Source organism: Tyto alba, unplaced genomic scaffold (genome assembly GCF_018691265.1).
Source record: "Tyto alba isolate M040663 unplaced genomic scaffold, T.alba_DEE_v4.0 Super-Scaffold_38, whole genome shotgun sequence".
In the NCBI taxonomy this organism is placed as follows: Eukaryota; Metazoa; Chordata; class Aves; order Strigiformes; family Tytonidae; genus Tyto; species Tyto alba.
In genome coordinates this window covers 39,461,420-39,489,067 of record NW_024881313.1, presented here as the reverse complement: position 1 = coordinate 39,489,067, position 27,648 = coordinate 39,461,420, and the positions used below count along the sequence as shown (strand labels likewise).

Genomic DNA, 27,648 nt, shown 5'->3' with positions numbered 1-27,648 from the left:
ATGGTGGAAGGGTGGAGAAGATAGGGATCATAGCATTGAAGTTCTGCTTGGGACACAGTAAGCATCATGGGGTAAGGGCCCTATATCAGAGAGTGAGCTGGGAGGTAGAAGGGCAGAGAAGGTGAGGAATGTGGGGTGATAGGGTCTGTCCAGACAGGCAGTGAGTCCAGCAAGAGTTAACTACCCAGCCAGTCGCTGGTACAGCTTTCGGTGCCTTGCTGCCCCTCCTCTTAGCTCGCTGACTTCCACACTCTACAAACTCCAGTCTGCATCTTCATTATCAGCCTCTGGTGATGACAGTTTGGACAGCAATGTTTTCCACTGCAGGGCTGTGTAGTTTGAGGTATATCAGCGGTGCTGCTTCCCTTCACAAGGGCTCCTATCTTCCTGCTTTTCTCAGAAGCTCTCCATTAGGGTAAGGGCAAGGGCAAGGCCCAGGCAACAAGGCTTTCAGCTGCATTTGGAAAACAAAACACATGCGCGCACAACTTGAAGAACAGACCCACCCATTTTTACCAGCCTGTTGTTTTGCAGGTATTGCCAAAAAAAATCTAAGAAATGTCTGTATGCTGTAATTAGAAAGGTAATCATCACAAGATAAAATGTATATGTATGTGTATATTTATATATAAAACAATCCAAAACTTAGCCAGAGATAAATGTGATGTTATTACTTTTGCTTTTCTTCAAAGAAAGCTATGCTAACAAGAAAAAGTGTCTGCAGTTGCCATTTCTCCCTAGAACTGCAGTGCTCGGAGAGATCCACTGGCTGGACGTTGATGGCCAGAGCTCAGACCCACCTTACTCCACCTGCCAAGAGCTGACTTCAGGCCTCTGTGCTTCCTTCGCTGGAGCCACTGATGACCTCGCTGATACCTACAGTTAGTCAGTACCCCTCCCTGCTCTGCATGAGGTGTGAGTGATGCCATGGAGCTGCAGGGGAACATACAACACGACTATGAGCTTAAGCCTTAGCAACTGGAGCATCGTTCCCAACGGAGAAAATAAAAGCAAAATCAAAGGGAAAAAAAACCAAACCAAAACAAAACAAAACCAAAAAACAAACCACAAACAAACCCACACTTGTGCCTTTCTGCTTTTTACATCCCTACGATTTTGAAGCATGAAGTCAAGAGTGATGTATGGGTTCCTGAAAACAAGGGTATTGTTTCCTACAGCTTTTACCCTCAAGGAACAGATGCATCTTACGTTGGAGACATTCTCAGGGAGAAAAAACCCCACAACCTATTTCAGAAACTCTCACTGGCCTCCAGAAAACATGGCTAGGGGGATAACACGGTGTCTGATTTGCAGTTAGGGAATAGTGCTACATATCAAAGCCCACATCTGCCAAAATCTTTAGACATCTACCTTCTGTTATTACAGTAAATATTTACAGTGTTGGGGGCTTCATGTGATTTAACGACATACAATGAGTAAGCTACAGACATAAACTTTTGAGAGTCCTAGGAGGGGAAAAACAATCATTGCCATCCTTGCTGTTGTTGTGTGTCTCCTAGACTGCTGATCATGGGTTCTCTTAGTAAGAAGCATCCCAAATATGTGGATGCCTTGCCCCTTGCTTTGGGCTGTGGTGTTCTTGGTAGGGGATACAGTGGCTGTTTTCTGCTGCTGAGGCCTCTTCTAACTTGGATGGATTGTCTGCTCTTATGTGCCCTTTGATAGAAGACAAAATATCATTGAATGACTCAAAGGGCAGAAGTCTCCATACCCTGTGAAAGGACGGGCAGGACCCACAGCAAATGTAAATCAAGACAGATGAATCAAAAGAGTCAGAGTCACCTCTGCTGTGTATGTCAGCATGGTCAGAACAAACCTGGAGTCTCATTGCAGGTAAATCTTTACAACTCTGTTAGAATAAAGAAGGTAGATGATTATCCACAGTAATATGTATAGCTTTGTTAGAGAGAATAGGACAGTTTTTCTGGCAATCTAACTCAGCTGCAGTAAGGGTCAGTTGTCCAGGTTCCTACTTGTGGTAAACTGACACTATTGAGATGATGCTTGGAGCCACCCAGTAACTCAAGATGTTGATTTGACTCTGTATCATGGCTATTTTTGCACTCTTATTATCTGAAGAATATAATAAAGTTTACTATTTATATCCCTGTCATCATAAGACCCCGAAGTGATAAACCAGAAGCTCTTCCCCATATGGCTCTAACATCATCCTTCCTTCATGGTCGTGAGGCCATTGCCTTCTTGCCGATCTCCCACAGCTGTTTCTCCTGTGCCCTTGACCACTGACTCTGGTTGCTGCAGTGCATGCCCAGACGTTTATTTACTCTTTGCTTCCTCCCGTGATCACATCTGAGGCCCCCGCTCCCCTGCTTACTCCCACCGTCACCCCCTGTGAAGCCCAACCATCTGCAGTGTGTGTTGACAGACCTGTCTTCACGCATGGCATCAGTTCTTCAGGCTGACTAGTTTTCAGCTGGAAAAACTGGTGTCTCAATGAACCGATACTATTCCTTGGCATCTTCCCTCTGTGTGATACAGAGAAAACCTGTAGCATTAAACAAATACAACACATTCATTTTCATAGCTCAATCTCCTTCCATCCCCATGGTTGACCATTGCTTCAGACAGTTACTTGGTGCTATAAACCTTTAGGCTAAAGTGTTGAATGCTTTCAGGGTTCACTGCTACAAATATGCAGAGCTCCAGAGAGCCAAGGTCTGCTGGCTAGATTTATGAGGTAAAGACAAGAAAATGTTTCATCAAAAATGGCAGATTGACTACGTCTTCACTCCTAGCTGAAATGTAAGCATCTGAGTGGTTTTAAGCACACCAAGCCTCTTGACCTGTGTGTTGGCTTTCAGCCCAGATATATCTTGGGCTCAAAGGCTGCATCTACAATATATAGGACTGCTTGTACAACACTCTCAAGGGGCCTTCTTAAGGTTACATTCCTTGATCCACCACACAGACTAACCCTTGTAAGACCCTCCAAGAATTCTGAAGATCACCCACGCTACTATGCTAGACTGTTTATGTGTATGTAAAGAAAACAGATCTCAGCAGAGCCATCACATGTAATCTGGATGACAGTCAACCGAGAATGACTGTCCAGTCAGTGTCCTGAATCTCCCAACACAAATGTCCTCCTAAACCCTGACTGAGATGTCCATCAGACCATAGGCTGAGCCTGAACCTTTCCACACATGTCTTTGTACGGACCAGTGGGTGGAAGGGTCTCATCACCCATGGAGGAGAAGGGAAGATGATATCTCTGGATCAAGAAAATGTTCATCACACTCACACATTTACAAAACTTCTTGCATTCCTATTCCGAAGGGGAGGTTGCTGAGAACATGACACCAGGTTCCTTACTGAGGCACACAACAGAAGAAATAGAGAGAATGGTTATAAGTTGAAACAATGAAGGTTATGGCTTACTATAAGGGGAAGAAAAAGCCAACCACAGTGTAAGGATAATTAAGCACTGAAATAAGTTGTCTATAGGGGTGTTGAAATCGCCATTCTCAGAGGTTCTGAAGACCTAACTGGACAAAACGCTGAAAAACTGGCTCTGGATTTGTTGTTGACCCTGCTCTGAGAAGGAATTTGGACTAGACAACCCCCAACAGTGGTCTCCAACACAGAAATGTCTAAAATCTGGGATACTTCACTAGCCAAGATGTACCCAATGGTGCCTAACATGACAGATGCATCCTAGTCTAAATCCCTGCAAACTAAAGTGGGAACTCGGGTATCAAGTTTATGCACTTACTCCTTTGTTAGAAGCTTTCATTTAGGTCTGTGAGTTTTTAGATAAATCCCTCCTTTTGCTTCTAATTATCCTTCTTTGTGACATGGCTGCAGAGGCTGTAGTTCAGCCCCAGTATACTGAACTTTACCTGCAATGCTACATGTCCTTAGACTCAGGGCCCCTGGTTTCAATACCAGGAGAAGCATCTTTCCTAGTATCACACTGAATTCACCAAACTTTTTTAAACTCTCCAACCCAGTTTAATAGAAATGGAGAAAATGGTGGGTGGAGTTGGGACCAAGAAGAATGGAGGTTAAATACTTATTATTATTCTATAGTATATAAATTTGCAAAAATATGCTCATTTATCTACGCTAATTAACACGTGAATTTATTTCTTTCAGCTGTGTACAGAGAGACAAAGAACAACCTGGGTAAGTATGAGCATTAATTTGTGCAGACTGAAGGATCAATTTCTGTATCTCATTTTATAGAAAATTTTAATAAACCCCCAGTGGATTAAGAAGATATATGATGAATGGTTGTTAGTTGTTTTAAGTACAGAATTTTAGAACTGTAGCTTTTGTTATTTTTGTATATTTTCTGTTACTATTTTTATCTGTACGAAACTTTCAGTGAATGGTAGATACTAAACAAAAATTAAACATAATTTTCAGTTGGATAAGATTTGCTGTAACTGGGAAAAGATTTTCCTAACTCCATTTAGGTAACAAGCACATTGTTATCTCTGGAATAAGACTTTGGTGCACTTAAATCTCAGAAGAAATTGTTAGCAAGAAAATGGAGTAGTCATCCTTTATTCCAGACAGCCAATGTGGGAAACACCATTACTTGGTACAGTCAAGGTAACTTCACATTAAGCAAATTAGGGAAGTTCATGCACCTCTGTCTAGTCCCTGTTCTGTGGATATTTCTAGGACAGTCTCAGTTGTATGTATTCTCTCAGTCCCAGCTCTTGTGCTGTAAATAAAGGACTTACTCAGGTGAGGACTTGGGTGATTTGGGAAGTAGCAGGGAGAACTCAATCCTGAGTAGAAGGCACTGCAGAAATTACAAACTGGTTTGTTTGCAGATATATTCCAAGTGATCCTGAGTGATAGCACAATTGAGACCAGCAGCTGTAATCAACGAAGATCAGAGCTTTTGAGGAGAATCAACAGAGTCAGAAAAGATAAAAGATATGCTTCAGTCTGGATTTCAGGCGTTTGAGCAGGATCCAGTAATCACAGGCAGGGATTCTCTGGTCTAAGTCATGCTAGCAGTCGGATGTGTGACCACAATTGCCCCTTTCAATCCTAGCAAAATAAACAACAACTAATGATAGTATTTAAGGAAGTCTTAACAAAAGGAAATTGAATCAAAAGAATTTTTTTTCTCTTGCTTTTGCCTTTTTTTTTTTTTTTTTTTTCCCTTAACCCCAAATTGGTAATGAGAGAGCGGCAGCTGAGAAATGCGCATTATGTTCATTGCAAACAGAAGTTAGAAAAAGCACTAATCAAGTCCGGAGAGGAAGCAAACCACTTCAGAGGGCTTCTTCAGACAGCCACCTTCTGCAGATGAAGGGGGCTGCTCTGTTTCTCATTCGGTGAATTGCAGCATTGACACTTCAATGGATTTATGCTTGAGGTTCTTCCAAAAGCTTTTATAGCCTCTTTAATCTGCTACTATAACTTTCTTGAGGGGGTGAATGTGGGGAGAGTAATAGATTTAGTTTTTGGTGCCCCAGTTTGGCCCTCACTGAAATCAGTAACACAAGTCCTCAGTAATTTAAACAAACCATGGGCAGAACTCAATCTTTTCTAAAGAATCAAGGCTCAATACTTTTCAGCAAGTTTTCTAAAACAATAAGATGCTAATGCAAAGCAACCTTTTTGACAGACCCAGTGATTTCCACAGCTAAAAGCAAACAGTACTGTAGCTTGAGCTTATGCTTTTAAAGCACAATATATAACTCAACTCTTCAATATGTCAGCACATAGACCTGTAACACAGTCACAGCATGTATAGAGAGATGCCATTGATCATAGCACCAAAGGCTGAGCCCCATGTTCTTAAACTGTGTGCAAGAGTCAATGGAAATGGAACGATTTTTCTTGATAATTTGAGTGTCACTAACCCGGTTATTATTACTCTAAAAATCCAGTTGCTTGAGTCAGGGTCATTAGTACTGGAAATGAAAGCGTGAAATTCAGAGGTCAGAAACCTCACCAGACAGAACACTGATGGCAAAAATATGTAGAATGGTTTGGTATGACCAGTTGCAAGTGAAGATTTTTTGAGAAACAGGGATGTAGTTCAAAAGCATTTGCTCAGCTTGAACTCAAGAAGATTATGTGGTTGATGCAGGATCTGGGCACTACATTGGCCTTGGTTTGCAGTCCCCTGCTTTCAAAAATGAGTCAGATGCACGGGAAACTAAAGACCAATAGAAAAATCATAAATCACTAGTAACAATAGCATCCCTTTTATTTGACTTTTGATTTCAGGTCCTTTAGGAAATCACTTTTTCAAGTGTTTCTTTACTCATGCAAGGAAAAAATACAATTTTGAAAAAAAAAAAAAAAAAAAACAATCAGTCCGAGAGTCTCACACAATCACATGACTCCTGTAGCTGGGAGTTCAGGAAATAAAACACTAAATATGGGAGCCTGTACCAAAAAACCCCACTAGAGTCACCACAACCACTGGGCTCACACTGACATGAATGTTGTGATAGCAGAATATTTTACAACTCCTAACCAGAGGAAAAAACAAAACAAAATAATCAAAAAAGCTTTGTTCTTCTGGGCAGTTCTGGTTCACCAAAAGGTAGCACTTTAGTTAACCTCTTTCATTTCAAAAGCACAGTTATTTCCCTTGTACGCCTATGAAAACTCTTTTTACTTGTAACTCAAGAAGCAAGATATCATTTGCACATAACCTTCACATTGTAATTTACAGCAAAGACCTTGGTTGACTGCCAGTCTAATAATCCCAAACCCTGCAGAATGAAATGAAGACATTAATATTATTTTTATTAAGCTGGTAATAAGGCAGAATGAAACAGAGTTTAAAGCAAATACAGGTGGAGGAAATTTTATGCCAAAGCATTAAGCACATTGCTTGAGTATGGCCAGTCCCAGCTCCAGGCAAGACACTTGGGAGGTGCAAGAAAAATTCCTTCCTTATAGGTGTTAGTCTTGAGATATACACAGCCCTTCCTTTTTCACTGCAGTCAATAGGAGTTAGGTCCAGTTGCACCTTGAAAATATTAGTTTTCACGAATCTTTTTACCTATAAGCTTCCTCTGTGATTTATGTCATTCCTGAGGATACTTCTTGAATTTTAATGCCTTTGACTTCATGATACTTGTCAGAAAAAAAAAAACAGCACAGACAGAAATACCAGAACTAACAAATTTTAGGTGCCTGTGAGTTGGTTCTGGTGTTTATCCCTTAGCTTTTGAGACAGCCTAAGTGTCTCACTTATGTTTCACCTGGCCTTCCAGAGTTGCACTGGTTTCTTGGCCTCATGCTACTTCTGTCATTTCTTTCCAGATGTCTTCAATGCACTAGGATGACTCAAAGGTTACTAAATTATTTTTCTGGGTACCTGAATCCCACTTTTGTTGTCTCAGGATGGACTGTCATGGAAATCCTTTTGCCTAATGCTATGTGTCTGGATTCAAACTACAGATTAATACACCTTAAATTAGATGTCCAGGTGTAGGAGGTTTCTAATTCTGCATTGGATGTCTAGACTCAGAGCTTCTAGGTAGCAGTCCGGCAGATGAACACAGGTAATGCCATCTGAGATGACGAGGTATAGGTCTCCCCACATCCCACACTGAGTGTGTCAGACCTGTGTGGATGACTGGGATATCCCTACAGTGCCTCTTATGGCACCTGGTACCTGGTTTTGTGCAAATGAAACTTGAAACTACTCAGTATGATCAGAGGGTTCTTCTCACACTAAAGCTGATGCCTACACTTAGGTGAGTGAGTTTTTCTCTTGTGATTTCTGAGACATTTATACAGTTGCAGAACAGGATGCGATATGAGACATACAGAAAATGCATGTCCCTTCTGAAGCAGCAGCTGGAGACCAAGTGGGATACCCTACCCTGCCTAAAAGGGAACCATTGATTATACCATGAGCTCAGACAGAGGACAGACACATACATGTGCTTGAATAGGGATCTGAGACCCATTTCTTAAATTATCAGTGAAAAATGTCTCACAACATGTGTCTAAATCCTTTATTTATCAAGAGAAAGAGTAGGATTCATTGTAGAGATCTCCACCTGGACCAGTCACCCATATTCCTGGAGTCAGTGCAGATATACCTGCTATATTCAACCAAGTCTACAACGTAATTTGTCTCATCCTAAAGTAAATTAAAACTGGTCAGAGGAAACCAGTTCCTCAGAAGTACTCCCATTTCTTTTAACTCAACATAAAGGGAAACCAGTCTGTCCAGTTCAGCTGAAGAGGACTTCATTGCTTAAAGCTACTGAAGGAGTTTGATCTAGAGATAAGGAAGTCTAGGTTTCTACAGAAAATTAGAAAATCCAATTCTGATTTATTTTTAGGCTGTAGGTTCTATTTACAAAACGGAAACCACATCCCCAGTAGAAACATAAAAGTTCACAAATGTCATATCCAATAGAACTTCTTTCCAGATCTGTAGCTCTGTCACCATTCCCACTCAGCAGAAAAGGTTTAAACACATGAAATTTTGCTCTTTTGGACCATAAATCAAAGATTTGATCTGAAATGAAACGCCTCCCGGCATTAGCAGGGACACAGCATTTCAGTTGCTGTGGACTGTGGTCCACAAAAGAATGAAATACCAGCAGCATGTTCAGATACTCGAATCCTGAAGGACCATCAGCTTCTAAACATGTGGGTAAAACAGAAGCAGTTCTCAGCCTGTCTGCAGAGCAAGTCCTCAGCTCACAACTCTCAAGCAAAAGCAGTAAAGCTTAAACTGCTCATTTGGGACATTTTAAGAGTTTTCTGATCTGGTACATGGTAAAGGAAACAATAAGCAGTATGCACCTCTCTTCTGTCATGGGTAATTCATATATTTCTCATGGTATTGATATAACACCTCTCAGTCTCCAAGAAGAGCTCATAAGCCTTGATTCACTTTTCAGTGTCCTCCCTCTGTTTTAAGGAGCACAAGGAGTTAGAAGGACAGAGCAGTTCCCTGAGCTGCCCTGCAGAGCTCTTTGGTGTACTTGCTTAGAAAATCAAATGCTCCCCTATCTGTGCATGCCCTGACATGCTGACGCCTCCTTTTGGGTTATCTGCAGGTCATGGGAACCATAACGTGTATTTAAAACCCAGCAGGTCTGATGAAAAGCTCAGGGTAAGGAGTTAGCCAAGGGAAATTGTCACAGTCCCCTAATCTCCACTTGCAATGTTGATTTGAGCTACTATTTCCACTGCTCCAGAAGTGCAATTGTCAGTGTGGTACCAGGTTGTGGTATTTATATCACATGCCACACACTTCATGTGTCATGGAAACAGGCTACAACATCTACTCACCAATCTTCCTTCTTTTTAATTTTTTTTTTCTTCTTCTCCCCCCTCCTCCCCGCCCCCCCTTTCTCCTTCTGTTTTCCCTTGACTCCTTTTAGCTCAGAAGGTTTTAAATAGAAACACCGTCAGCACAGCACATTGCCTTGCCATGATAAACTGTTTCAGAGGTTGGAGAAGGAGCTTGCCAAATCGATGGCCATTTTTTTTCAGGGAATACTTCAGGCCAGAGCAGGATGACTCTGTCTGCAAGCAGACCGACCACACTTAATTTGGAAAATTCATTATAGGAAGCTTATGAAGCAGCACCACTGAGCAGGAACTACTTGCAAGCCACAAGAGAAAGCTGTAGACTCTCAAGTCGAGGGATTATGAGCCCATGGCTACTTCTGTAGCCAATGGTCCACTGTGCTTGGTGGACAAGAGAAGCTATTCCCTGAGCTACAAAGCAAGAAATAAAGAACCAGGTGATTTACCCAGACGGTCAACAGCATTTTCTTTAAACCTAACTTTGTTACACAAAAAATGACTTTGCAACCACTTTACCACACACTTTAGTCAATTGAGTATTGAATGCAGCAGAAATAAAGGAGGGGATTGAAAAGTGGTTGCAAAGTCAGTATCTCCAAGATAGATTAGGATAAAGTATAGAGGGAGTGTCCTTTTATAGCCCCTTCAAAACTGCTGCTGAAAATTTTGAAACCTAGGTAGGCAAGCAGTGAGAGAATAATTAATAGTACTAAGCTGCAAGCATTTAATTAGGTAACTACGCTCCCTAGTTTCTTGCTCAGGTTCATCCAGATTGTGTAGTAGAAAATGATGGCAAATTAGATGCGTGTCTGAATCCTCCTCATATATAACTCACTACTGACTAGAAAAAGAGATTAGGAGTTTAATTTTATAGACATTCATATTAGACGGGTGCCTAGAGTGAGGAAGACACTCACATGAATGTTCACAATGACTGTCTCTGTCAAGTGATATTTTCTTATTTTGCAACAGTTTTTTATTCAATTTGCCTGACTGGAAGAGAAAGAAGAGTAGAAATCACTGTTCCTTTCAGATCATGCTGATTTGAATGATCTACATTTTTAGCAGTAGTGGTAAAACTTTTTGACTATTTTCAGTTACCAACAGCTTCCACTGATTTCTCTTTGAGTGCATTACTACCTGACTATATATATATGTGTATATATTTTCCTGGCTTGATTCAAGCCAGAAAAAACTGCTTGAGGATGAAAAAAAAAAAAAAAAAATCACAGATCACTAGGAACCTTATTTCTGATAAAGAAAAAAAAAATGTTTTATTTAGTAATTTTGAATTTGCTGAATATATTGGATTTTTGTGAAACATTCTAACTATTTCTTGCTTGGTTTGAGACTAAATACAGAAATGAAACCTGACATTCATGCAGAATCATCCTGTCACTATCCCTCTCTTAACAGAGAAGAGATACTCCTTGAAATCCAACAGGGTTTTGTTCCCATGAAATTTCCAGCTTGATTTTCCAGACTCCCACAGATCCATGTAGGCTCAGTTAGGTGTCCTGGATCTGTGAGCGTTGTTTTAAGTGAACCTAGGAGGTTCTGTTTGTGAATGCTGTTATATTGCACTGTGAAGTATACAAGATGATGATAAATGCATTCATGTTTTCTAATATTCAAAATCGGTTAATTTGATGCTTGTTGAAACCATGAAGGAGAAAGGGCTAAATTCACAGGTTCCTGTTTTCCATTCCAAATTCTGTGAACAGCAAGCAAAGACTGAAAGAATGGAGGTTATTTCCCATAGATGAAAGATTGGTAATGGCCTGCCGAGAGTTAAAATGGTCCCTGAGGCACGTAACTGGTCCCCAAGAGGCATACAAAATAGGACATGGTATCCCCATCTCTACTCACAACATGACTACCCCATCTCTACTCACAACATGGCTACCCCATCCCTGCTCACACCATGGTGGAAAGTCCACCAGGACTTTCTAAAATGGTGAATTGGCCAGTAACTAAAAAATCATCTTTTGTATTCAGATAAGGACAGTTTTAAAAAAATCCTTTGTCCCTCTAAACATTTGCTTTAGCAAAATTTTAAAATCTTATTCTTTCATTCCTCATGAGCAATTAGAAAGTTTCCTGCAATTGAAGAGTGGAAGACTGCTCTTGAAAATAGAGTCATCAAGAATGTACATCAAACTCTTATAACCATTGTATAGTTATGTATGAACAAAAAAGGAGAAGGAAAAGTAGTCATGAGTAATAAAAATGAGGAGAAAGTCATACAGAAACTGTGAGGTGTTCTCACTCAAATAATTTTGACATCTGTGGGTTTGTATAAAATATATAATTATAAACACCGGGAAAAACCGATAGCGATGCGTTTTTAAACATCAGTTCTCTGAGTCCATTTAAGGTAGAATTTTGGCTCAATAACTTAATAAAATGACAAATATTAGGAAAATAAATATAATCTTGAATTTCTCTCTTCAAATTTGCTTCAAATCTGTCCATTCTCACAATAATTATGCAAAAAACAGCTGTTAGCTGCAGTTTTCTAATGCATTGACTGCTATGTAGGAAATTAAGTGCTTAAGAGCTTCTAGTCTTCGTTCTGCCAGTGACTTTTTCTGACAGCTGGAGTTGTAGCAGTGCCATCTTCTTATTTCTTGCACACACGCATGCATACATGAGTGTAGATGTATGTATGATTTTATTTTCTCTCATTCTTATAGATCTCTTAGATAAAACTTTTCGTACCCCTGCTGTATGTTTTAATTATTTTTAAAACTACCCACTCTTTCTGGTGCCCAGCATGTTTTGTTAACCTCTCCCTAAGGATCATTCTTAGAAAGAATCATTATTTGTCCTGTGGTTGTACCCTGGCTTGGGACCTGCCTCCTTCAAAGAGGTTGAAAATCTCAGGTCCTTTTGCCAGGCAGAAAATACATGCAAGGGGCAGATAAAATTTTATGTGGCAAAACATAAACAAACTGTCCTCTTTCTGCCTGAGCAAGAGCTACAACACATGGATTTATGTCCTTGCTGGGTTTTTGCTAAAGAAGGCAGTGAGATTGCACACATGTGTTTCTGTATGCTCCAGGAAAGCTTGGTTATGGATGATCTACTATGAACATTTAGATGTTTATTGTCATTGTTTTTTCATTAGGTTTCTTCCTCTATTTTCCACTCAATTCTCCTTCCCAAAAGAAGAAGGAAAAAAAAAAAAAAGCCATAAGAATTAAAACTCCTCTTGTCTCCTGGTTACATCTCCTTTTCTTGTTCTTCCTTTCATTTTGGAAACAACATAGTCACAGCTGGGAGAGACCCAAAACACTCTGTTTTTGTTGACTTTCACACAACAATTGAAAGGAAACTGCAGTGGTCTGAAGTGGAGGGAGGAGGAGAGGGATAGCAGGGGAAGGGATGCTGCTGTGTAACCCTGCCCTCAGCTCTGAGTTATCATGGAGGAATGGAAATAATCTGCAAGATATTGAAACACAGGGCATGAGAAAGGTAAGAGGGATTCAGAAAAGCCAAGAAGTGGAGTTTTCAACTGGAAAAGCCTCTGGTCTGATTCTGTGGACTTGAGATTTAGCAGAGACACCATATTTGATAATTGTTTGGGTTTTTTTTTTTTTTTTTTTTTTTTTTTTTTTATTTCTGTGTAGTGCTCTATTTGTTTTGAAGTGAATCCCCAAAACTACTTGCTCAGTAGGCTGCATGCCATTGGAAATACCTAGTAAGGCAACAAACAGATCTGCAAAAAAAGGTGGGGGGTGGGAGGGGAAAAAAGACTGAATAGAAAGAGAAAATGTCCAAGCTATGTTTGGATTCATTTGATTTGTCTTCCTTCTTTTTCTGCTTTTGTATTTTCCTTCTTTATGCTTACTAGCTGAATCTATTTATATTCCAGACTTTCCATGATGTTACCATGCTTTGCAAGCTTTCTGTATTTTATCTTCTGAAACTAGTGAATTCAAAATGAAATAATTAAATTCCTTACCTGTTTGACTGTGGGCTAGCATGACATAGCATGATACAGAATGTATTTTCTCCTCCTGTCACTCTGTAGCAAGGAGGTAGTACGCTTCTACTGGTGCATTTATAATCAGTTTCTATGTTGTCCCAGTAAGAATAAAGACCCTTTGTTAGTCTTAAGCACAAGCAAATCAAAATCATAGAATCATAGAATGCTTTGAGTTGGAAGGGACCTTAAAGATTGTGAAATACCTCAGAGCTTGAATTGATGCTGCATATCATGAACTGATCAGTTTGCTTCCAGCATTTTCATTATTGTCTTCCTTCTCAGTAGATAATACATACGCCTTGAATATCCTAAAATCAAGCTATGCAGTTTGATCCTGTGAACATTGAGGATGGCTAAGAGACAGAAAATTAAAGAGAAGAAGAGATGCAGATCTAAACAGATCATGGTCCCTAGCAGAATACCAGAAGCAGTTCTGGGTTTACCATAAACAGCCTGCAGCCATATATAAAATGCTAGTCACAGAGCAAGGGAAGAGTGAGAAATTGAGCACTGTTTTCACTCTCCTGCTTCCCCATACACAAGCAAGAAACACTAAGGAAAAGCAGAAGTTTCAACGTCAGTAGTATTATTAAAATTAAATTTGAAAAAAAAAAGAAGAAAGCAAGAGGAACACAAGTAAAAATACTCCCTTTTGAGATTGGTTGTCTCTGACCCCAGCTGGGGAGAACCCATATTTACAATGCTCTGTGTTCAGGTCTTGTACTAAAACTGCCATGAAGCTGCAGCCAACTCTGCAATATGAGAGGTAATGTTGGGTTTGGATATTGTGAATAACATCCAAGCAATCTGGGCATAAATGAAGTGGTCCACAGTCAGATCCAGTGTCCTGGCACCGATGTCCTAATGGTCCTGGGAGGGTCTGTCAGTTCAGGAAAAGCGTCATGGAAGGCAGTGTATGCCCAGAGCAGTCTTGTCCATAGTTTCCTGCATCTTTTAAATTTGTGAGCCAAATCCAGTGTAAATACTTGTGTGGCAGGACCCTGGGCCAGGTCAGGGAGCCTATCTGGGTCAATGCTATTTTTCTGGGGGGGAGGGGTAGTTTCAGCCTCTTCTCTCATTCCACCTCACAGATACATAAATGTTGGGGCTGGCAGTAGGGAACAGGAGAAGCCATTGGTGGGCAGAGACAGAATCACTCCTTTCCATGGTAAAATGCCAACTTGCAGTGGGTTACAGAGCAAGTAAAGCTATATTCTGCATTAAAAGGCCTTGCCAAAGCTGAGCTGGCCTGCTTAGGGCCAGTCAGGTGTCTCTGTAGCCAGAGTATGGTTTATTCACAAAAAAATAAAAAAATGTGGAGGCTTGAGTGTATACTTAAAACCTTTCTCCAAACATCCGGCATTAGAAAAGTATGCATGAGTCCTGCCCACAGCGATTCAGCAAACCATATTTTCCATGAATGCATTTGTTCGCAAATATGAGAAACGTATGGGGATCTGATGCTTCTATTTTCCTAGTGGGGGGGGGGAGGAAAGCACAGAATGCATATATCAAATAATCAGAATAATTACAAAGTAAATACAGAACAGCCAGTTGGCAAGCACAGTCATTCAAGAGATATTTCCGACTAATACTGTCCAGGACCGCTAGCTTAATGTTGTGTATTAAAAAGAAACAAAACAAAACAAAAAAATGCACAAGCACTCATGTGACCTACTGTGGTTGTCTTGTTGAAGAGAATGGCTCCACATTTGCTTTGAATTATTTTGTGCATGGTCTGAAAGGTCGTTGGCTTTTTTGCTTTTTTTTTTTTTTTTTTTTTTGCATTGTTATTCTATGTGTTTCATATTCTTTTATGTTTCTCTCTCAGAATGCTTAATCCTTCTCTGTATCCTCCAGTCCTATTACAGCATTACAGTAATGGGCTGCTGAACGCACCACTTTGGTTCAATTTATAACTAGTCAACAAATGTTTCTCTCTCCACTACTTATGATAAAGCAGCATGTTCTGTAGCAGGGAATAATGGATGAAATCCAGCGTTATACGCCTCACAGCTGAAGGAGGCACACCCTGTCTGCAGAGACTTTTACTCCTCAAGAGCTCTTACATCTTCTCATTTAAATTTAATCTAAGAAACAGTTAACAACATTCAGTAATTTTTGTTATATGCTTTATATATATTAATAAAATTCTGATATTATGCAGCCTGAACAGCTGCTTGCAGATATCCACATAAATATGCCATTAGCTCCAGTGTGCTGAATTTCAGACCTGCATCTCTTTACATGCTTGATTCCCTTAACTAGGGGAATATTCCTACTACTCTCTAGATGTTAAAGATGATGAGTTTTGTGTAATTCATGGAACTGACTTAGTTTTTACCACTCAGGGAAGATTAAGCCATAAATACCAGTTCTTGAGCTTTCCAGTCCCTTCTTTTATTCACTGGGCCATGTGGCTTCCTTCCTAATTCCTTCCCAATTAGCCAAAGTGCTTAAGAACATAAGGATGGGAATAATTATCCTTTTTGCTCAACTGTTTTTCTTCCAACAATGGACTTCAATAAACTCTTTCAGAGAAAGTGTATAAAAAATAAGGAAAACAGGGAGCTCATTTATTTCAGATATCCACTCGGCATGATACCACATTATACATTTCTACAGTCAATAGAGATATTTCCCTTCCTATTGGATGTGTTTCCCAAAACTATGCAACACCTTAAACGTAAGACAAAGCCTTAATGCAAAAATCTGGGGTAAAACTCCAAGGTTACCTTCTGACAGTTTGCTGTGGTTTTATACTTCATTAATACAAAGGTAGGTCATTGCTTGTAACTGTAATAGTCGCCTATTTTGACTTCTCTCAGAAAATATTATCCAACCAAGGACAATAATCTGGACTGAAAATAACAAAAGTAGCTATTCATGAATTATACTGATTTCTGAATGCTTGGTGCCATCTCAGAAAGCTGTATTAGGTGTGATTCAGCTCCAGATGCAGAAGTCTACATGTGGGTGTCTACCTAAGTACTAGAGGCTCAGTTCAGTTGCTCAAAAATAAGTATCTAGTTTCATTTTGGACCCCAGCTCCAGAAGGGCACAGGACCACAGGACCTTGCGTCTGATCTCCCAACCGCATACAGGCATGATCTATTCAAATAGCACTAGGCATCTACGTTTAAAAAGGAAATCTTGAATTTAGTAATATCACCAAACTTGGGGATCCTATGATCCAAATAATTCGTTTTGGCTTAAGTTCCTTGTTGTAACAAGACATTCCTTCACCATGAAGAGCTCAGCTTAGAGGTAAATGATCAGCTGTCCAAGCTAGTTTTAAGGAACTGTTATCTGAAGATAAAATACTCAACTGTATTGAGGGTATTCTGTGTGGTTTTTTTCTATGTTTGAATAAAGGAAATATTGCTGCTCAGAACTTCTGATCTTCACCCTTCTTTAGAGGCATAACAGTACGTACTTACATACAGTGGTTTGACTGGCACAACAATTAAAATATTTTGTTACAGATCCAGAACTACATGCTCTAGTCTCTCACAGAACTTGATACAAAGATTTCCCCAACTAACTCAGCTATAAATGTGTGGCTGACCCTTGGAACTAGGTAGTCAGAGGTGGCCAGAAGCACCCAGAGGCATTGACTAACATTGGGACCACTTCATATTCTTTCTCCCTGCTAACACAACCCAGTAACCAGGCATGGGTGGTGGGATTTTGTCTAACTGTGCATGATGAAACCCAAATCTCCAGTTATGTGGTGAAAACTAAACCATAGTAGACCATGGTCTAAGCTAAGAGAAAGAAACAATCCATTCTATTTCTTCTGCCACATTTGAAATTTCAGTAGGACCTTAGGGAGGTTAAAAGTGTGTTTTTGGGGAGGGCAATTTCTGACAAATCTGATGCTATTATAATCAATGAAACATGGAAAAGCTGTTTGGATGAGACAACCAGAGTCCATGCTCCTAGCTAAGGCAAGACTACAGCCAGCCATAGATCAGGTCAGCCATGGCTTTGCCTAGTCATGTCTTGCAAATCTCCAAGGAGATGTATGCCAGAGTTTCTCTGGATAGCCTACTCCAGTGCTACACTATACTGAAATAATTTTTTCCTTAATGTCCAGACTAAACCTTCCAAACCAAAACCATTGCCTCTTGTCATGTAGCATGATTTAGAAGAGATTTATTTTATCACCTTTTTTTCTAGCTGCCACTGAAATAGCTGTAGTCTCCACCCAACATGCAAGCCTAGCTCCGCTGAGGTCTTTTCATAGGAAATGCAATGCACTCTTCCAAATCCATCCTGAACTCTGTACACAAAACCGAGTGCAGTACTACAGATGAAACCTCGACAGCACTGAGTAGAGAATAATTGCTGCTTTTGTTAGACTGAGCATGCACTTTCTAATGTGCTACATTATTATGTGGCTTGCCTTACTTACAGTGGGAGTAAATTGATGGAACTCATATTTATTCGTATTTATTCAGATCTATTCAACTTGGCACTCACCATTATCCCCAAGTCCTTCTCTAGGTTAGTATTCAGCCTGCCACTTTCCAGTCTATAACTATACATGGCAGTAATTCAATTTCAAATTTCCAAAATCAGAAATGTTTTTATTTCAATATGAATCTAGACTCTGAGATTACATTTATTCCTATCTCTTTTTCACAACACCAGGGAGCTCAGTCAATTTTTGGCCTCCTGAGTCCCCCGGATTTCACTATGGAAAGTCAATACTCACAAGGAATATTTGTTGCAGAAAAATACGAACTAAGCCAGTATGTCTAACTCCTGCTGAGAAGCCCACTGTATCTTTTTTTTTGACTTGCAACAGCATTAAAAAAAAAAAAGTGTCTTCTTCCTTCCCAAGTGCCTCAGTCTTTTATGACGGAAGTCTTGCTTAAGTGTTTTTGAAAATTTGATGCCAGCTTCATATAAACCTGAGATCAGCCCTGAAGTAATTCCAAGGCAGAGAGAAGGAAGAAATAATAGGATTTTACTGTTCAGAAGGAGGGGGGTGGGAGAACAGGACAATTAAATGGGAATTATTTTGCTCTGTGGTTAATCACAAGGGACTGATCTGATTACGTAACCTAACTTAAATGTTGACCTTTACGTTGTCAGTGTAAAAAACAAACATATTAAACATGGCCTTGGGTTCCTGTACAAGATACAACAAATTGAGGAAGAGAAGGAGAGAGATTGAATATTCTGGGGCCAAAGGAAAGACCTGATTGATAGATGAGGCTCTGGGGAGGGCACTTAAGATTTCCTGTCTTTCTGAAGACCTCAATGTCTCTACCTGAAAAAAAAAAAAAAAAAAAAAAAAAGAAAAAAAGAAAAAAAATAGAAAATAGGGCGTTTTCTCATATATATCTAGTTGATGAGTACAGGTTTCTCTTTTCTCCATTTTTTGTTTTGGAAGAGGGGAAAAAAAATCCCCCACAGATTTTCATCAGGCATCTTGCCAGACTTCTGTCATCACCAGGAAAATGGTTCCTTCAGCAGACACATCTGGGCAACTTCACGCCCATTCCTGATGTAAGCTGTCAAATCCCGTCCCAGATAGCAAGGAGAATGGCTCACCATTCCTAGAGGAAAAAGAATAAGATTATAAGATTTATTTTTATTTAATTGGAAAGTGGGTGTATTAGGAGGAGAGCAAATATTTTCTGAGAGACAACATCTTCAGTAGACCATCTATTTGTAAGCACTGGTCTCTATTTCTTATTGTCCCACCTTCTATCACAACTCCCTTTTCTTGTTTTGCTTGTTCTATGCCCGCAATCGATTAGATATATGTATATAAAATTTACAGATTTCTTGAACTCTCTACATAATTAAAGATTCTGTGTCTAGATTGAGAAGCAAGTAGATACATATATAAATATAAACTATATAATGCGTATGTATATGTATTCGACATATATATATGTTGTACATACGCATATAAACTGCAGTGTATAGCTTAATAATCTGTGTGCATAGTGTGTGTAAACTGTGTTTGTGTAGCTCTAAGAGATGAGATACAATGACTAGGAGTGTGCACGGGCATGCATTGGTTTATTTACAGATAGCCCCTGCCTGCTTGAAGAAAGGTTGTCTCCTAATTGCACAGCCCCTGGCCGGGGTCGAGAGATTTAATACAACACAGATGGCTCCTGTCTGACTCTTCACTCTGCGGGAAGTGATCCATCTCAGCCCACCAGACCTCCTTCCCATCCCTGCTTTTGCCTGACCATGAGAGACAGGAGTCACAATCCCTCTTGGTCCTTGCTCTGGACCCCTGGTCCCTGGTTCCCTGCGTGGAGGGGCAGGAGGAGCTTTCATCAAGTCCTTGACCAGGCATGCTGTGAGGGAGAGGAGGCGTCCCTTCATCTCGCCCCTCTGGCTCAGTGTGTGTCCAGAACTTGCTGTGAGCTATGTCCCATCAGCTAGACGTTTGGCAAGGCTTGCTTTGAGCAGCACTGTAGGCCCTAATTGAAAATGCATGTTGCTTTATAATCCCTTTTATTGGCATTTACTTTCCCCGTGGATTAGCAGAATAGTAATAATATACAGTGTATTACTATTACACGGCAAAATGGATTTCCACTTACCATTAATTTTTTCTGTCTTGTTTTTAAAGAAAAGCAAAGAAATTACCAGCATGTTTAAATTGTATAGTAAAACAATATATTTCATCTTTGTAACCAAACTACCCAAAGTGCACACACTCAGCTTTCTAATGGTTAGCATTAAGTACCAGATCTCTGTGAAAAATCCTGTTGACAAGGGCCACATCTCCAGCTGCTGAAAACTAGCAAAGCTCTGCTGAAGTCAGTAAAGCCATAGCAGCTTATGTCCTTTAAAAATTTGGCCTTTGGACTTCCCTTTGCTGGTTCCACATTGATTAACAGGAAAAGAAGAGAGATCTCCACAAGCCTGAAATGGCCCCTGTACGTATTGAGGGCTGCACCTGTGATCCTCCCCATCGCAACAGCAGGCAAAGCCACACAAACACACAGCAGACATCTGGCTATCACAGACCCAGAAAAAGTCTCCTGGCCGAATCAGAGAACAGAACCATAAAATATTTATTTGAAAGGACCTATGGAGATCGTCTGGTCCCTGGCTGAAAGCCGAACCAAATAAAATGAGGGTGCTGAGGATTGTGTGTATCTAGGTTCTGAATGAAATTAGATATCTCCTGTGTGTAATCTGTCCCTTATGTGGTCAAAACTGAGGTGGATTCATTGTCTTGACTGTCATCCACTGAGCAGCCAGCTCTCTGGATCCTGCAGCTTCCTTTGCATCTACGAGTGAGAGAGAATCACACTGGATTTTGTTATTGGGGTGGCAATAGGTTAAGTGATGGAGACACAGGAGGGGGCTGCAGTGGAGGAAGGCAGCTCCTGCCAAGCAGCATCTACATCTGGTGTGGAGCTACAGCTTTCTGCAAAGCTGCTACAAGGAGGTTTAGTTAAGGGAGATGTGTGAAGCAGGAGTGACTCTTGCTTCATCCATCCTAAATGCAACCCAACAGACCTAACTATGATGACTTTCAAGAGCTAAAGATTCCATCCCAGTTAATTTACTAGAAAGAGGGTAATTATTTTTTTTTTCTTTTCAGGTTTCATCTTGCTGATTACAGTTTTGTTGCTCTAATTAATATCAAACAGAAGCTTACCTATTTCCTTCAGCAAGGACACATCAATCTATACCAGGTAACCCACCCATTTCAGTAGTTTTGGGCTGAAAAGAAAAGCAAGCACTGATTCCTCTAACTCCAACATCTTTTGTTGATGCTATGAAAGCTGTATATAATTTAAGCTTTTTTTTTTTTTTTTTTTTTTTTTTTTTTCATTGGAAGGTGTTAAATAATGCAGATGAAAATCATTATGTAGCATCTCCAGGCTTTTGTCTTAAAAGTGCTTAGCATCTGAATAATAGATTTGTCTCACAGCATCCTTCTGAGTGAGGAATATTGCAGTTTGACTTGGTATCTACATTTTTATGATGGCTATCCAGAATTTCCCATGTCACAAATCATATGCAGTTGCAGATGTCTCCCTCAGACCTTTCTCCTGAGAAGGAGGGAAAGTGAGCAGAAAGAGAAGTTTAAGATAAAATGGTTCAGTTCTCTTGGAAGACGTTAGCAAAATGGATTATTTACAAATATTATGTAGATACTATATGCTCATTCTAATAGCATACATAGCATAAATCACATGTAGGTATGGCATAAATATTGTGTAAAAATATATGTGTGTTGCATGTGTAAAGCACAGAATATGTAAAAATGTTTTGGAAGTGTTCTGTTGAGAAGATCTAGCAATTATTCCCTGGAGATGCATTTGAAATTCAGTATGAATGACTTTTTGACAGGGCACTTAGTAGAAGGCTTTGGAGGCATACACGTGCTGAAATCCACAGTCAGATGAAGGCAGCGTACATGAAGTCATACACCCTGTCTCTTCTCCTGAACTAACATGTTCTGTCCCCTTTTTTCATCCCTATCTCCTGGGCACAGTCAATAATACCAGAAAAAGCACAGTTTTCAGCTATGTTTAGCTTTTTCTGTATCAGAGAACTGTGAAACACGCCCCCATCTAGGAAATGTGTGCTCAAAATCTGAATAGTCCAAAATAGCAGTTTTTCAATGGCATAAATCTTCAAATTCTCTTTGTCCTTTGAAATGAGAGTATGTCTGCCTGGGTTGTGTGGAACCCTGCCCACAGGAACCTGGATGATGGGTCTGACCCTGTTACCTGGGGCAGGTCTCTGTCCTCGCCACTCTACATCTCTTATCTACTTAAATTATGAGAAATTTGGTAAAAGTGGTTGATTTGTGACAGACTGGGACTGTAAGTGCTTTAGTTGTGTTCTTGGGGGAAAAGAGGATTCCCCACTGAGGCAATGAGGTTGCCGCAGACAGGAATTGAAAAAGTCTTCCAGGATCCTTCTGAAGCAGATGGAAAAAGGCTACAAATCCTTCCCATGGGCAGCCTATTCCTTCTTTTTATTGAAACATAACTGGAAGCAAATATGAACCAAATTTACCAAAATCTTCATCAGATTTGGAGAAATAACAGTGTTTCTAAAATGCAAGCAAGGGACAAACAGGCATGGTAGATGTTCTCTCCTCTTCACTTATCGGAAAAGTTCTCTTGAAGCCTAAGGGAGGAAATGAGCCACTGGCTTTCATGAGCTGCAGGTTTTCACCATTCCTTCAAACCCAGAGCAAGAAAAGAAACCATGGAAAGACCACATCTGTGTACCTTGATTCTCCAGTGTGACTTACCTCAGGCTGAGCCCAGAGGATTGAGACCCAGACAATTTTGAAGAAGCGTCCTGACAAAATCCATACTGAAACTTGCTCCTCATAACATTTTAAGAACTTCCGCCTCCTTATACATTAAATTAAATTGAGCCATTGGGGACAGTTTGAAAGCCCAATGAAGCCTGTGAGAGTCTTTGCATGGGTTTTTGGAATGAACCACAATCCTTTCGTGGACAGAGCTTTGTCATGAACCATTAGACTGGGAATTAACATGCTTTTATGAAGTATTTCAGGATATCACCGATGAAAAAGACATATCACAGCAGCCTTTCAGATAAGCTATACCACTGTGACCCAGGCTGATGGAGCTCCTAAAAGCCCTTCTTGATTATTTCTTAGCAGTCAAAACTGGGACCATTGTCCTTGTTAGTTATTTTCCCCATTACCATTACAGTGCACTTGGGGGTCCGTAATGCCATATTGCCATAAATAATTTGTATGTAGTTCTATGGAAAAATAAAATAACAAAAATATCCCCACAAAAAAACTAGGACATAAAAAATACAGGAGGAAGAGAAGAATTCTACTACTGAAAAATAAGTGCGAAATGAGAGGCAAGTGAATTTAGAAAAACATTACACAAAAAAAAAGTTCTTTAAACTTGAATATTAGCTGTAACTGTACAAATAGATGGATAGATGAACAGGTCATCTTCTAGTGCTAGGAAATATGAACTGGAACTTCTAAATCAGAGAGCTTAGTAAACTTTCCATCACGCAATTTTTTGTCAGTGTGCAGGTCTCAATAAACAACTCCTAGCAATGGAAAACACAATTCAACAGAGAATAACTACATCCAGAAGTCTGACCACAAAGAACATAAATCCCTCTGCTGGGAGGCAGAAAAAACTAATATAATATCAAAAGCCATCAAAATGGTACACAAAAATAATAATATTCTGATTCCTTCTTCAAAGGTACAAGAAAGGTATGAGAAGTATAATACTTTCCCTCTCAAGAGTCAGAGATTTCAAAGAATAATTTTGTGCAAAATAATTCTGTGCCATTAATAATTTTGTCTAGCAGTTTCCAGCTATTGAGGGAGCCTCTTAGGAAGTTTTACTTCACCATTCCATTACTAAATTTCTGTAGACTACCCTTTTTTTTTTTTTTTTTTTTTTTTTTTTTTCCAAATATATACTTTCTCTGAGTATCACTTGGCATTGGAGGAAGATGAAAAAACTTCCAAATAAACTGAATGGAGATTTGTCTGTGTTTGGGAAGGTTTGTATAAATGGCTTTTTAAGTTAAAGGAAGTTACAGAGACAGTATAAGTTATAAGGGAGAAATAATTTCTGAAGCTAGCAGAGAAAATATAAAATAGGACAATTTTAACTTTAGCTGAAAAGCGTCTGGGGTTAGAACTGATATCTTTTGTACAAGCTGAGGTCTTCTGAAGCCTTTTAAATGACAGTGGAGGATGATTTGCGTGCACTAGTCAAGATTTAGTACCTATATTTTGTTCCCAAAATTTGCATACACGAAAATCTGACAGTTAATCGGAGGCCAAAGTTACTAAGAAACAGTTCATGGAAGATTTATTATTGCTTTTTCATACAAACCTGTAAGGGTAGAATTATTTCATACTTCTATGAAGCTGTGTTCTTCCTTGCTAAATAAGGTTCATTTCAGGAAGAAGGGTTGGGGTCTATGCATACAAGTCATCCCAAAGGACTTCAATGCACCCTTAGCGACATTATTAGAAAATGTGGTATGCAAGACCTTGGGTGGGAAAGGCTCAATTTAGTTATCTCCAAGTTTGATGTTTAGTCTAAGTCCATGATTTATTTACATTACTCCTTGTTAAATGGAAAAAGATAAGCACCTTGAAAGCATGGGCTTCACCTCCTCCTTCTTAACTGCCTAGAGCTCAGGATAGGATGATATCTTCTCTAAAGGTCTTGATCCTCTTCACTGACTCTAGCCTATACAAGTGCCTAAATCTTCCCTTAGTCAATAAGAGACAGATTAAGTGAATCCAACCTTCTGTTCAGCTTGCCTTTATTTTGGTGGTTTTTACCTGTGGATAACCTCTTGCTGATTCTGATCTAGTCACCTTTGTGAGAGCTTAAATTCACTTTCAGTGTCTGAAAAATGGAGGTTTTGTCTCAATTAATGCTGAAAAAATCTGAGGGTGGGAGATACCATCATGAAAAAAAGAAGGATATGAGAAGGCTCTTTCATTTTTAAAAGACTTTAAAGTTTGATTGCCATCTCTTCATTTACAGATCAGAGCAAATCCAATGTTCCTTCAGTGTCCAAACATCACAGACATTTCAATTTCAGCAGAAGGGAGACGTTACCAGACACTATAAATCAAGGACCTGGGCTGCAGGGTAATGCCACGCATCCAACTGTGTAGAATATACGTAAGTGCGGCGGGTAACAGAGCGAGGCAGCCCGGCCAGTGGAGTCCATGTGCCTTGTAAATATTATTACTACATAGCATGGAGTCTCAGCGGGTGTAAAGCTTTAAGTCAGACTTGCAGTTTGTTTTCATAATTTGCAAGCCCATTGCTTTTATGAGGGAATGTGTTTTTCTGCATGTGTGTATGTGTGTGTGTGTGGTGGTGGACACCCCAGATGACTGTCAGGAGTGTCACCATGGAATACTTTGGAGGCCAGGTCATGAGACTGAGTAGGTTAATGAAGTTGTTGTGCAAAGTCAGGGATTTAATTGATTCTAGGATTAATCTTAGCACAGGTACTCTGGCCTTCTCCCAAAGCGGTTTACTAATGCCTTTTGGCTGTGTGTAAATCTGATTGTGGTGTGTCTGGTAACTTGCAGTTACCAGACATTAATTCTGCTGCCCTTGTTGGTATCCAATTGGATCTAGAAGTGTCTGGGCTTCCCCCCCCCCCCCCCCCCCCCCTCCCCCCATTTGAATCATAGAATCCTAGAATGGTTTGGTTTGGAAGGGACCTTAAAGATCATTCAGTTCATAATCCCCTGCCATGGGCAGGGACCCCTTCCCCCAGTCCAGGGGGCTCCCAGCCCCATCCAACCTGGCCTTGAACCCTTCCAGGGAGGGGGCAGCCACAGCTGCTCTGGGCACCCTGGGCCAGCGCCTCACCCCCCGCACAGGGAACAATTTCTGCCTTATGTCCAACCTAAATCTGCCCTCTGTCAGTGTAAAACCATCACCCCTCGTCCTACCCCTACACCCTGATCCAGAGTCCCTCCCCACCTTTCCCGCCCCCCCTTTAAGCCCTGGGAGGCCGCTCGAAGGTCTCCCTGGAGCCTTCTCTTCTCCAGGCTGAACCCCCCCAACTCTCTCAGCCTGGTCTCCCAGGGGAGATGCTCCAGCCCCCCGAGCACCTTAGTGGCCTCCTCTGTATTGGCTCTGACTTGATATTTTGAAATATACTTTGCTGGAAAATAATGCATTATGCCCCTCCAAAAAAAGAAACAATCAACGAACTAGAAAAAGACAAAATGCTACTCATGGTATGGTACCTATTTTTCATGACAATATTTCAGCAGACATAATGCTTTCATCAAAATGAGAAGACCCCAGAATAAGTGACAGCCTTGGAGAACTCAGTGGTGGTTTAAAGCTGAATCTCTCTCATAGTTCAGGAAAATAATTAATCACTTTGGTTGCTCCCTCTCAAGTTTCCTGAGAAGAAAACAATAAACTTCTAACAGACTTCAAGTGTTGTCTCTCTATTAAAAATTAAATAGCATTTTTTGTATTCTCAGAATTTTCTTTGGGAACGAGAAAAACATTTCTAACCTGCATATGTAGAAACTGGACTTAGAGTCAGCTTGCATTGTAGAAAAATGAATAATTGTTAATGGACACTAAATAGGCAGAACAGTGTTTTTCAAGTCTACATGAAAGGTTTTGACTAGTCAGGGCATCCAAGGACAGTTGTCTTTTCATAATCAATACAGATATGAATTCTGCTTCAATTTGTATCAAGCTAGGTGATTATTTAATTTCTGTTATGAATTCCTTCAGCTAGACATTATCTTTAGGGAGGGATCTCTGTACACTTAGTTGTAGGCTCATTATCCTATCATTCATGTAGCATGATCCAGTTTAATTTATGCTGAGGATGACTGCAAATTTTTACCAGCATAGTTTATGCAGAATCTGAGCCTAGGCTGGTAGGAAAACCTGCGTGTGCCAGAGGAGTCTTCTCTTTATGTCGCCTTCATCATAAACATTTGCGAGTAGAGACTCTCTCAAGTCAAACATCTTTTTTTCGCAATGGACACTTTTGGATCAAGGGATTTTTAGGCTGCACATATTTCATGTTAATGGGTCTTTTATAAGTTCCAGGCCAGATCATATAAAACTTTTGAAAGTTCTCAGGCAGTTTCACCCTGAAGTGGTGAACAGCTAATCACATGGAAGTTTTTACTCTTAGGAGCCAATTGGTAAGAGCTATTAAAAAGATTTCACTCTTGTTATATCTGAACTCAGATCATATCCTTGTTTGAGCCTCTAATGGTAAAAGAAAATTCATTGATGATAATTCAGATAAAAATGACTCCAAATGTATTTGAAACAACCAGTGTTTCATCCAGTTCTGGTTATAAAGACTGGTTCTGACTTACCCTAATACTTCTTTCTGCAAAGAAAGGGAGTCTACAAGTAATACAGTTATCACATTCAGATTAGGATTAAGTCTGAAAATCCCTAAATTGAAAAGATGAAAGGTCACGGATGTCTTGAGCTGTCATTTGAGCTCATCAGTGTCACTGTGACATGGATAGTTTCATGTGATTTTTTTTCTCCCCAAGAGTTTGGAGAATATACAGGTTTCCCAGTTACTTGCCTGTTTTACAGTTGAAATTCATTTATGTTACAGGGCACAAAGGTGTCTCAACATTAGATTTAAAACTACTGTGCAGAACAGAAGCACACAGCTAATCTCAGTGCTTGCAGGTTACAAAAATAGAGAAAACCACAGGTGAAACTACTAATTTTTTTCATCCTTTCAAAACTTTTGCACCAAGGGACTAATTCAAAGCCTGCCAAACGGAAAGCAATGGAAAGCTTTGTATTGAGGTCAGTGGGTTTTAGATCAAGCCTCAGAAG

At 40.0% G+C, this 27,648-nt stretch overlaps 1 long non-coding RNA gene across 1 annotated transcript in view; it reads left to right on the top strand.

Annotated features, from left to right (window-relative positions):
* The first annotated feature begins 12,708 nt into the window (after positions 1 to 12,708).
* The window catches only part of LOC116965889, a 31,586-nt gene continuing 16,646 nt past the window's right edge, over positions 12,709 to 27,648 (top strand). Inside the window, exons 1-2 of the long non-coding RNA XR_004409768.1 lie at positions 12,709 to 12,783; positions 20,889 to 20,982. This is a non-coding gene — a long non-coding RNA (uncharacterized LOC116965889). The remainder of the gene's footprint in view (positions 12,784 to 20,888; positions 20,983 to 27,648) is intronic.